Below are 12,884 nucleotides of genomic sequence, written 5' to 3' on the forward strand. Positions count from 1 at the left end.
ATCTATCTATTGATCTCTTATGGATCTATCTATTGATCTCTTATGGATCTATCTATTGATATCTTATTGATCTATTTATTATTCTCCTATTAATCTATCTATTGATCTGTCTATTGATCTCTTATGGATCTTCTTATTGATCTATCTATTGATCTGTCTATGGATCTGTTTATATCTTCCCTGATTGCTCCATCCACCTGGAATATTCTCTGGATTGTGCTACACACGAGGCTGTAACGTTAGCCATGTGAAATCCACTAATTATAATATACGATGTTTGTGAGAAGATAATTATAACAAATCGTTATATAACCGGAGGATCGGCTGCCAGGGAACATTTCCGGATACAACAGATAGAACTCAAAGTTGTAATTTATATAATTTACAGTCTGATGGAGAAGAATGATAATTATTTCCAACCTCATCACTCACTGTCACAACCAGGAAGGTGCAGAGCGTTCCTTTATTTGCTGTGCTAATTATTTGTTTGCTTTCCTTGGCCTCACCTTCATCTGGCCTGGAGGAGAGGAGTGTAATAATCACACATTGAATGATTGTCAACTTGGATGAACCGAATTAAACTTTAAGATTAGTACAGCAGTCCCCTAATGTTGTTCATCAATTCACCCTGGCAGGCTGATGAACGATTAGGCAGGATTGACCGCAATAGTTTCCTATGGAGACGAGCACAGCAGAGTTCTGCTCACCTATCCTCCATGTGCTGAGTGTGCAGCTCTTATTCTTCTGTCATTAAACACAACCACAAAAGTACTTCTATCTGGGTATCAGAGACCCTTGGGATTTAGGATGAAGCCTCCTTTCATGGGGATGGAGTCCCCACGTTTGGGATACGGAGTCCTTCTGTCTGAGAGATGAAATCCTGGCCTGGGATGAAGGCTTCCCTACTAGGAGATGGAGGGATAGAGTCCTTATGGAATATAGAGTCCTCTGTTAATGGTGTCCACCCGTCCGCCATGAAGGTCTTCTGTCTGGAAGATGAAGTCTTTCCACCTGGAATACAGAGATCTTCTGCCTGGGGAAAAGAAACTCTCTGCCCTGTAGATTGGAGACGCGGTGTCCTTACATCTATGTGACAGAACCTTTGGGGGATAAAGTACTTCTTTTTGGGAGATGGAGGATTTCCTCCTGGGAAACAAAGTGTTACGAGAAAATCATTACTGGACATGAAGGCCTTCCCAATGGAGATGGAGTGTTTCCAACATAAAAGTCCATCTGGATAATGGAGTCCTCTGCTTGAGAGATGGTGTCTGTCTGTCCAGAAGATGGAATTCTGTCTGGAGTGTTTCCAATAGGAGATAGAGTTCTTCCATATGTGAGATAGAGTCCTCAGGTCTGGAAGGTGGAGGCCTTCCTTCTGGAAAAATCCAGGTCTGGGATGAAGGCTTCCTAGTAGGACATGGAGTCTTGCTAAGGGGTGATATGGTCCTTCTGGACTAAGGAGTCTTCGCTGATGGTGCCCCCTGTCTGGCTTGAAGGCCTTCTGTCTGGGAGATAAAGTTATTTCAATAGTAAAGTCCTTTAATATGTGAGACCTCATGTCTAGGAAATGGAACCTTTCCAACTGGACAACCGGAAATATAGGCCTTCCACCTGGAAGACAGAAATAACCTGCCTGGGGAAAAGAAACTTTCTGCCCTGTAGATAGAAGACAAGGGGGTCCCTGATGGAGACTTTCAGACCGGTATGAAGGCCTTGTGTCTGGGAGATGAAGGTTTGAGTAGAAGTCCTTACAGCTGGCATATGGAGTCCTTCAGTCCTGGAATGAAGATCTTCCGCCCCAGGAATATAGATTTCTTCCATTCTTTAATACAAACACAAAGAATGTAATCTATTTGTATCAAATTGTGCAAATCCCAGCGCTATATAATGCATCAACCAATCATTATTATCCCTGGATGTGAAAATATTGTACGAATAATGGGCACAGCAGGTGCACAGACCCTGGAACTCAGCTCAGGGATGGTGGGAACCCCTCATATTCTCAATAATAGAGAGTGTAAGCTCTTCGGGGCAGGGTCCTCTCCTCCTCCTCCTGTGTCACTGTCTGTATCTGTCTGTCATTTGTAACCCCTATTTATTGTACAGCGCTGCGTAATATGTTGGCGCTATATAAATCCTGTTTATTATTAATAATAATAATATTAATAATAATAATAATGGAGAAAGTGTCTGGTTTTATCTCTCCACTAAATTTGGGAATATCGGATGTGGGAGCTCCTTTAAGATTCTCGGAGAAGGGTGCCTGGCTCTGTATTTTACCTACAACAAACAGAACAGAGAAATCTTCCTGGAAGAACTTTCTGTAATAAAGAGAATCAATGAATCTTTGTCACGGTGCGAGGAAGGTTCAGTTTTATGACGACAAAGGGAACAGATCGGATACAATGATCCCTTTGTGCAATGTTTGGCAATGAGAGAGAAGAAAATATAAATCTGCTTTCTGGTGATACAAAAACCCAAAGATCCAAATTCATCACAATGTCATGACGCCCGGGGATCCTGCCAGTAACAATGCCCGTGTGTCTACTCTCGGTATTGGAGGAGCAGCATTGTGACTCTGCGACAGAACTATAGTACAGCTACCCCTCTTCTTATCTCCATAGCATAGAGGGAGGTATTCTGTTGTCCATGGAGAAAGCTGAGAACAATACAATGGATGAGAGTGCAGCATGAACAGAGAGCACAGGAAGTTATCAGCTCAGATAGTTATCTGGCAGGATCAACAGGTATTATTCACTGTTGGGATTTCTATTTAATATATGAGGTCCCTCCTAAAATCTAGCTGACATTGAGATTCTGAGCTAATCTACTGATAATCAGACCATGCAAGCAAATCTCCTAAAGTTAGTTCTAAATACCAAGGACAGCCTGGACGTGATCAGTCATTGCTTGCCAGGTCTACAGCTGATTGGAGCAGCACATGTGGCAGGATGACAACACTGATGGTGATTGTGAGACGGTGGCTTAGTGTTGTCAGCCATGTGAGAATAAAAAAAAAATGCATAGAGTGACACATGACGTGATGAAGAATCATTCTGTGTTTTACATACATTGAATCTTCCTCCTATGCAGCAAATTGATCATTACTGAGATGATAAAGGTAAATCTGTCCATAGTAAGAAGATGCAATACACTAAATACCGACATTGCAAGGGATGCTTGCAATTAAATCTCAAGTTCTGTGCTTCTGTGATAGGCAAGAAACCCATTACAAAAGAAGGGGGATGAGCTTCTTAGAAACACTTAACTACAAAGAGCTGACAATTACTAATAGCACAGAAAAAATGCAAAATTTTAATTGTAGCTGCCTGTAGACTGAAGAGAATAAAATCTGTTTATAATGTTAAATGATTCAAATAATTATTCAGAAATTATATAATATTGTTTCTATTGGAATGGTAAAGAAAGCAAAATTATGCTTTTGCAGTGTGTAATACCAAATTATACCACAAGATGTCAGCAGAGTTACATACCTCTGACCCCTGCACACTGTGTGTTACATACCTCTGACCCCTGCACACTGTGTGTTACATACCTCTGACCCCTGCACACTGTGTGTTTCATACCTCTGACCCCTGCACGCTGTGTGTTACATACCTCTGACCCCTGCACGCTGTGTGTTACATACCTCTGACATGAGAAACAGATCTACAATGTCATCACTCAGGGCTGTGTATTAAAGATCATTGAGCAACATCTGGGACGAATACCAGAGATTGTAAGATATTATGGCAGATGGAGGTGACCAATCTGTGTGGTTGTAGTGCCCACTTAACACACAAATGACAAGGTGACAACACAGCTGAATGGCCGGCTGTTATGTCACTGATATATTATGTGATCATTCATATGAATATTGATGAGTTTAATTCAAAGAAATCTCAGAGACTTGTGGGGTAAATGAAACAATGTGATATATAATGATATCAAGACAGAAAAAAGAAATACTAGAAACATTAATGAAAGATATCGAGCTGCAGAAATAAGTTGCGATTCCATGGAGTCCCATTCTGCTGATCCAATGGTTTGTAAGATGATAACAGACATATTGCTCATAGCAAGTTATATATCTCTGCTGCACATTGGGAGCGGAGCCGTGTATCAAATTCCCCAAGAAGTGACACCGTGACCAGAGCTTGACCAATGCTGACCTTCCATAGCCAGCAATGGGTTGCATTCCTCTATATCACGGTTCCTTCAGAGGTTGCTGGGGGTTCCTGGAGCAGTTTGCACCTCTCAGGTCAGTGTAAGTGATCCCAATGATCTCTTTGGCTATATGTAAGGGTGACATTCTTCCCACTGACCAGCAAAGAGATTATTGATAATAAATAAAATTGTACACAACTCAGGGCCACAGTCACCCTATAAAAAGAAGTGCCCATACAAGCATCTTCATGCCAGATCAGAACCTGGCATTACAAGACTTTGTTTTTGTAACGAAAGCCACAGATTTAAAAACAAAATCCTAAAAAATGTCTTTTGAAATAACATTCACATGGTAAAGATTTGCAGTGCTGGAGTTTGCAATAACTTTGTTGTTGATGCCAAGAACAGAACTTTTAGGAATGGTAGGCACTCCTCATAAGAACACACTCCTATAAACGGCCCCTATTTATTGTACAGCGCTGCGTAATATGTTGGTGCTATATAAATCCTGTTTAATATAATTAATAATAATAACAGTTGTACAGACCTTGGAACTTCGTGTGGGGATGGTGGGGACTCCTCATAATGGGCACAGCAGGCATACAGACCTAAGAACATATAAGCATCAATCATTACAGAGAACGCACACATTTGCTGTTTGTAAATTAGGAAATATTCCTCTGCAATATTTCATTCTAGCTAACATTTTTTTAGTCCTGAACATAAAACAGAAAATATAAAATATTAATGGGATGTATGAATGGCTCTATAAATTCTATTAAGCATTTTAGTAATGCTTTGGCCCTTACAAACTCCCCCAGCCAATCACTGCACTCTGCATGCATCTGTTGTAATTTCAGAACTAGAGTTCTTCCTAAACAAAGCAGAATGGGTCAGGGAGGGGTCCCTCTCTCATACCTGTTCCCTGTAATAAAATGACAGCACCTGTTATTACATTTATTAATGTCTATAATAATCCACAGACCACACAGAATTCCTTCGTTGTGTGCAATCAGTAATACACTAATAATTCCTCTAATGACTGGGAATACAACCTGAAAATTAGGGAAATGGTAACAATAGCTGAGAAGTATAAAATGAGGGGGACTGAAAGGAACACAACAGCGACAAACATGGAGGCAACCGGACTGATTTATTTTTCCGCTGTGGCCCTTATTCTGCAGCCAGGTAAGTCGGATCGCATGTAAGGATGATGGTAAATATAACAGGGAAGGTGACGAATGATGAGAATGTGATGTGAGAAGTTGGTGAAAGAGGAATAGTCTGCAGAGATGGAGACATAATCCTGCCCCTGTACAAAGCATTGGTCACACCACATCTGGAATATGCAGTCCAGGTTTGGGCCCCAGTTCACAAAAAGGACATTGTGGGATTGGAGAGAGTGCAGAGAAGGACAACTAAACTAATAAAAGGAATGGAGGAGCTCCGCTATGAGGAGAGATTAGCTGAACTGAATCTATTCTCCCTTGAGAAGAGACGTATAAGGGGGGATATGATCACCATGTATAAATATATAAATGGTCCATATAGAGAACTCTCTTCCCAATTATTCACTGTAATGTCATTACAAAGCACAAGGGGGCGCTCTTTGTGTCTGGAGGAAAAGAAGTTTAAGCCCTGGATAAGGAAGGGATTCTTCACTGTAAGGTCTGTGATAATGTGGAATCGGCTCCTTCAGGAAGTAGTTTCAGCAACTACTATAGATTGCTTTAAGAAAAAGCTGGATGATTTCTAGAAGCACAGAATATAACTGGGGATTAAGGATTTAAAGTAAAAATAACAGAGACTGCTGATCCAGGGAACATCCGATTGTCTCATGGAATCAGGAAGGAATTTTTTTTCCCCTGATGAAGCAAATTGTACCCCGGGGGTTTTTTTGCCTTCCCCTGGACCAACTATGTCTTATAGGGTTTTATATCTGCGATATGTTTATTTCCCTAGTGGGTGAACTTGTGGCTAACCTACTTATTAACTCTGCAACTTCATTAATAAAAGTAACTGATCACTTTCCAGTTGCAGTGTATTATGTATACATAAACCATAAATGATGGTTGTATAAATAATATATAATGTGTGTGGATATAATTAGGAAACACAGACCTGGAAATACAGTTTAAATTTTTTTCGGTTGTCTAGTGCAGCAGTCACCAACCTTTGGTCCATGAGAAAATGTTTGTGCTCCGCGGCTCTGGCCGGTGCACCCCCCGAGGGGTAAGGAGAAGGACCTTGTTGGGGGAGGGGTTGGACCAGCCAGAGCCGCGGACCATGTCTTCCATATGTTCAGGGCGGTGGGCAGGTTGTGTCTCTGGCATTATGACGTCACTCTCGGGGAAGATTCTTCCCTTTTGAGTGGCACATGGCTCCCTGGGCATGTGCGGTCCAGAGTCCATAATATTGATGATCTGTGACGTCCAGGAGGTTGGGGACCACTGGTCTAGTGTTCGATTTCTGCCATGGATAATCTATGAATATAATCCTACCCATCGTGAGAGAGACAAGGGGAGGGAATGTGACCCATCACCCTTCCAACACCACCAATATATAACACCTAGGGGTCTGGAAGCTGTAAAAATAATGGTCACCTTCAGTAGGATAGATCCCAAATTTGGAATCACATCCCTCTCCTGGAGGAACCCAACACCACCCACTTTAATACCCTCATGATCCAACATTACAAGTGAAGAAAAATGAGACGAGGAAAATAGAAAGACCTGGAAATGAAGATAGAAATATCTTCTATCTGGAGGAAGAAAGGAAATAGGAGAGGAAAGGAGAAAGTAAGAAAAGAAAATATAAAAATTGGAGAATATGGTAGATGAGAGGAGAAGAAATGAAAATAGGAGAATATAGAGGAGCAGAGAGACAGGGGAAAGAAGCGGAGAGAAAGAAGATAATAGAGGTGGAATGGGCAGGAAAAAAGATGGAGGACAGGAGTGAATAAGAGGGGAGAGGTGAAAAAGAGTCAGGGAGTAAGCAGGAGTGAAATGTTCAATGAATCATTTTTTGTGTCTGGTTTGTCCTCAGCTCAGGGTCTGGTATGCTACATGTGCTTATCTCCACTTCCCTCTCTTCTCTGTACCAAGACCATGAATTGTTCCTTAGGGAGATATTGGCAGAAACCTGCCCCAGTATTTCCATTTCTCTTTCAATCTTTTTTCTATTTGATTTGGTTGGTAGGATTTGCTATGCATTGTATATGTATTATTAGTGAGCATTGTGGTGTCATGGTGGCATGGTAGTACATTAAAGAGAAAACAAAAGTAGAGTTTCCCTTAATAGGGATGGTGCCAACCCTCAATAATATATAGAACAAAAAACAAAATACAAATATACAACATAGTGATCTCTAAACAAAGATCCAATATTCAAATAGTAAGGGTAATACTAGACAGATACAACCTACTTAATGAAGTCACAGTAATCACTGTGTTGCAAAGCCGCAAATACCGATAACAGGGTAGTTAACGTGCAGCTGCAAGACCCCACGCGTTTCGCCTGGCAAGGGCTTCCTCAGGGGTTGCTAAATGCTAGGGAATAAGTTGCATATGTTAAAAGTGGTCTTGGAAGTGATATTTGTAAAATATACATATATATATATTTTACAAATATCACTTCCAAGACCACTTCCAACAAGAGAAACTACTTCGCTAGCATTCAGCAACCCTTGAAGAAAAACACAGGTTTTATACTATATGACATTTTGTTTTATATAGTTACATTGTGTTTATGTATTTTTTTTTTTTGTATATATATGTATATATATGAAGATATATATATATATATATATCATCATCATATATCACATATCATAAAAAAAAAGATGCATAAACACAGTGTAACTTCAAAAAATAAAATGTCATATAGTATCAAATTTGTTTATCCAACAACTAAATATTTACCGTGACAAAAAAAGTTTTTCTCTTTTGAAGCCTAGTAGGCATAGCTTATATATATATCTGTATAGAGTTCCTATGAATATTGTATGTAAAAATTGCTAAAGCTCTATGTTTTAGAAATAAATAATATGTTAGACTTACATAAGCCCAGTTGTAGGATATCTTCAAGTAGGTTGATAATGACATGTAATGAGGATAGTCCAGGTAAGTATATACCTGATATAGTTGATATACCATAGAATAAAGAAATATACTATTAGGGTTATTATTGATGAAGTACGGAGATAAATATATTTATTGATATGAATAATATATATTATGTGCAATAATATTATATAAGAATGTGGCAGAAAAAAAGAAAAGGAAAGAAAAAGGAAAAAAATGGAAAAGGGCCCTTTCTTATATATTATTAAGCCAATGTGTTTTTGTTTGGTATATATATAAGTCCTGGAAAGAAAAGGAAATGAGAAGAGTGAGAGAGCACGAGGAGAGGAAATAAAAGTAAAAAAGGGGAAAATGAGAAGATAGGAAAGAAAAGTTATGAGAAAAGGAAAGAGACAAAAGGAGATGAAAATAGGATGGGAGAAAAAAAGGACAAAATGAAAGAAGACAAAAAAGAAACAAGGAAATTGGGAAGCAGAAAAGAGGAAAAAGGAAAGCAAAGAGAAGAGAAATGTACAGGTAGAAGAGGAAGAATGCAAGTTATAAGGAAATGAAAGTGGAAGGAAACAAGATGAGAAATTAAAAAAAGGAGAAAAGGAGGAAAACGGGAGGGGAATTAATAAGAGAAAGGAGGCAAGAAACAATAAAAGGAGAAGAGAAAATCTGAACGGCGAAGATGAAATGAGGAGAGCGGACTGGAATAGAAGGGAGGTAATAATAACAGAAGAGAGGAGGATGGTGAAACTGAAAAAAACAATGGAAGAAGAAAAGAAATGAATGGAGAAGAGAGAAAAATGAGGAAAAAGGAATGGCAGAAAGATGGAGAAGGGGGAAGTGGTGAGAGGAGATGAAAGGAAGAAAAGGAGAGGAAATAGGACAGGAGAAGGGTGGAAATAAAAGAAGAGGGGGAAGAAGAGAAAGAATAGAGAATAGGAGAGAGTAGGTGAAAGGAGAAGTCAGAAGAAGGACAATAGAGAATAAAAAGCAGATACGAAAAGAAGAATGAAAGGAAAGAAGAAAGGAGAATTGAGGAAATAAGAAGAGAAGATGGAAGGGAGTGAAAGCAGCGAGGTCATTAGGAAAACAAAGAGATTGGAAAGGATAAAAGATGGGGAGAGGAAATGAGACCATAGAAAAGGATAAACAGAAAATCAAATATTTAATTGTTTATAGTAAATCACTGTTCTTAACATTCCCATAGTGGTATTTATTAATAAATATTTAGGTCATTTAGCTGCAATATAACATGGATTTGGCAGCAATGTCTCGGGTGTCATTGTAGCCTGGTCTGTGAAGGAAAGAATCATGTAACAGGAGAATGCAGTCTTGTTTAGAGGCATTGTGCATTTTTAATAATTGGAGGATAATTGGGGGATTTTGTAAGGCTTTAGAGTTTTTCCTTACAGCAAAGTGATCAGAACAGGAGTTGATGATGAAGCTTTAATCTCCAATCCAACCCCCACATCCATATTGACGGCTGCCTGTCCCTGAGTGTCCATGTGTCATGCTCCAGCACTGTCATGTGACACAAACGTTCCATACCCGGAAGTACAGGTTGTATTTTCTCCTTCCTGGAAGCACACCTATAGGGCAGGAAGATGAGTCTGTGCAGCTGGGGGTCCCTTATTAAAATGAGCCTGATTCTTTATACAGTAATCCAATGGTTTGCATTTTATCTTCTTGCAGCTTTTCCCTTCCGTGACAACAGAACGGTAGTTCGCGGCTGCTCAGATCATTGCGATGCGAGTGACCCCAACAGTTTTGGTGTAACAAGGCCTACCTACTGCTGCCAGAGCGACCTGTGCAACAGCCCCAATAAAGGTCCAGCAAGCATCATCGCCAGCTGCCACACCACTATGATTGCCATCCTGTCCGCCATCTTCCTCCAGACGGGCCGATAACTCAGTGCCAACCAGCCAGCCATTCACTGGTCCGGAGCCATGCCAAATTCCAGCTCAGATTTCAGGCTTCACCAAGTTTCTGGCTTCATTCCAAGTCATCGGCTTACCGAGTAATGAAGCCAAAAAAAAACTCTGCCATGGCTGCGGCCATATTCCTGCTCTCACATGTACCCTTTAAATTGTATATCAGAAAAAAACTAGGCAGGCCATCTCTTCTATATGGACACATTGTCCAGTGTTTTATCCTTACAGAACAATACCGGCTGATTTGCCTGTCGGGGGGTGACAACACACAGGAATTGTGTGAACTTTTGGTGTCAGCCTGGTACAGTTGTCTTTTGATAAAATACACAAACCCTTCAGACACGCTATGTCAGTGGTTGGCATGGGGTGTGAATTATACAATATGCCAGCTGAGGATACCAACCTACATGACTGTATCCCATAAAAGTTTTATTGCCAGTTGGCAGAGCTCCAATACATTAAGGAGGTGCCCGCCTAGGCCATGCCACTTGCTGCATCTTGTTTTAGTAGCGGTAACCCTATAAAATGAGGACAGGGCACACCAGTGTGTGCCAGCATCATCCTTACACCTGATTGGCAGGATGACCCAGGGGTGGGTGCCAGCATAAATACACTCCAAGAACAGCCCCAGCTAAGGGCAAATCCTACTGGGGACACCGAGGGAGCAACATGGCCAGATTTGTGCTGAGTGTCCTGGCCAGCCTGGCCTTGGCAGCATTAGGTGAGGGGGTGGGGGAGCATTGCTGGTTCATGTTGTCCGTCATCTATGATCAATAATACAAATACATTGTTTAATTCACAGCCGAATCCATTCAGTGCTACGTCTGTCTGACCCCGACACCAGGAGATCAGTGCCTGACCCCGAAGAACTGCTCACGGTACCAGAAGTGGTGCTACACCACGGTCTATGGCCCCACTACATCTGGTGAGATCAATGTCTGTCTATTCTATCAAATCTATCAATAAGGATCAATCAATTTCTATCAATGTTTATCAATCTGCAAACCCCCCCCAAGATCTCATGTCTGCTGAGGGGGCAAAGACAAATTCTAAGGCATAAAATGTCTTCAGATTGCTAACTATCTATCCATCCATCCATCTATCTATCCATCTATCTATCTATCCCTCTATCTATCTATCTATCTATCCATCTATCTATCTATCTATCTATCCCTCTATCTATCCATCTATCTATCTATCCCTCTATCTATCTATCTATCTATCTCTATCTATCTATCGGATTGGTACCTACCTTACTTTTACATTTCTACCAATAGGGTTCCCCTTTAAGGGTGAGAGGACCGTAATCCGTAACTGCGCAGAGAGATGCCAGCCCAGCAACCCCGATGATTTGGGGGTGATTCATCCAACCTATTGCTGCCAGGAAGATCGGTGTAACACAGTCATTGATCGGAGCCGTGCCTGGACAATGACCGCTGACTTCTGGCTGTTTGCTGCAATCCCATTGGCCGTTATTATCGCGCTTAATGAGTACATGGACCTCAGATGCCATATTGTCCTCAGAACTGCCAATCCAAACCTTGTGACCTCTGACCTTTACCAGCCCCAGGGCAACATTGGAACCAAATTCTAGGGTAAAAGTCTGGAGCAATGACTGAGAACAGAAACCCCACAATTATCTGCGGAGCATTTTTTTAATTATCAGCTGTAATTGTGACAATTGTAATGTAAATAATCCAGCATGTTAAGGAATTTGTGTGTTGTGATAGTTTTGTGATGGTTGTGGGGTACATGTGATGTATACGGGGTGGTCATATGTTATGGGTCATTAGTAGATCCGTGCTGAGTCCCAGGGCCAAGGAGGGGAACACTTATTCTGCCTCCTAATCCCTGGCAGAGTGATCACACAATGGAGGTGACAACCCCAGCTTACCCGCCATGGCTCAGGAAGCGCGGGGGCTCCTTATACTGCCTAGCAAGGAAGGGGGAAATATTTCACTGAACACCAATGGCTGCAACAATGCTGAGACATGACCAATAATGCCAGAGAAGGAAGGAGATCCCCCCCATAGTGCCTGGTGGGTGGGGGACTCTTCATGCCATTGGTCTCCAATGCTTTGGGGTATAATACTGCCTCCAAATAACTACCACCGATGGGGCATCTTCTAGCCACGCGCTATTTTTCTTTCCACTTTACTGTATTTTACACCCCACTCATCTCACATGCAGGAAGCCATGTTGCATGGGTCATACCTCTGACTGATGCTCTGGGTAGGTTGTCTCCTCTGCTGGACTCCATGAATTGTGCTGGGGGGCAAATCCGGCTCTTCAGTTCCAGCCATTTGTAGCCAACAAATCCATGGGAAGCCGGCACTGCCAGGGGGAACACAGACCAACGTCAAAATTACCAGCATTACATATCTGCAAATCCAGCAAGCCCCGGGGATTCACCGTAGACCCGTGGTTATGAAGCACCCCCACCTATTGTCCCAGATTTTTTCATTTGGCACTATAGAGGGTATTTTGTGGGTACAGGGGGCAGTGGGCTCAGACTTAAACCTCATCCTTGAATCACCACTTTCGGCCATGTTGCTGCACCCCAAGCTGTCCCCCTTTCTCAGGTTCTTACACTCTGTGCACCCAACAACCGTGCAATGGAACCTCTTGGAGGGGTCATGGGTTCAGCCTTCCTGCCGGGCAGAGACTTCCTTTGGGGAAAAAATAAAACATAAATATAAAAAAGTGGAAAAAT

Source organism: Pyxicephalus adspersus, chromosome 5 (genome assembly GCF_032062135.1).
Source record: "Pyxicephalus adspersus chromosome 5, UCB_Pads_2.0, whole genome shotgun sequence".
Lineage (NCBI taxonomy): Eukaryota > Metazoa > Chordata > Amphibia > Anura > Pyxicephalidae > Pyxicephalus > Pyxicephalus adspersus.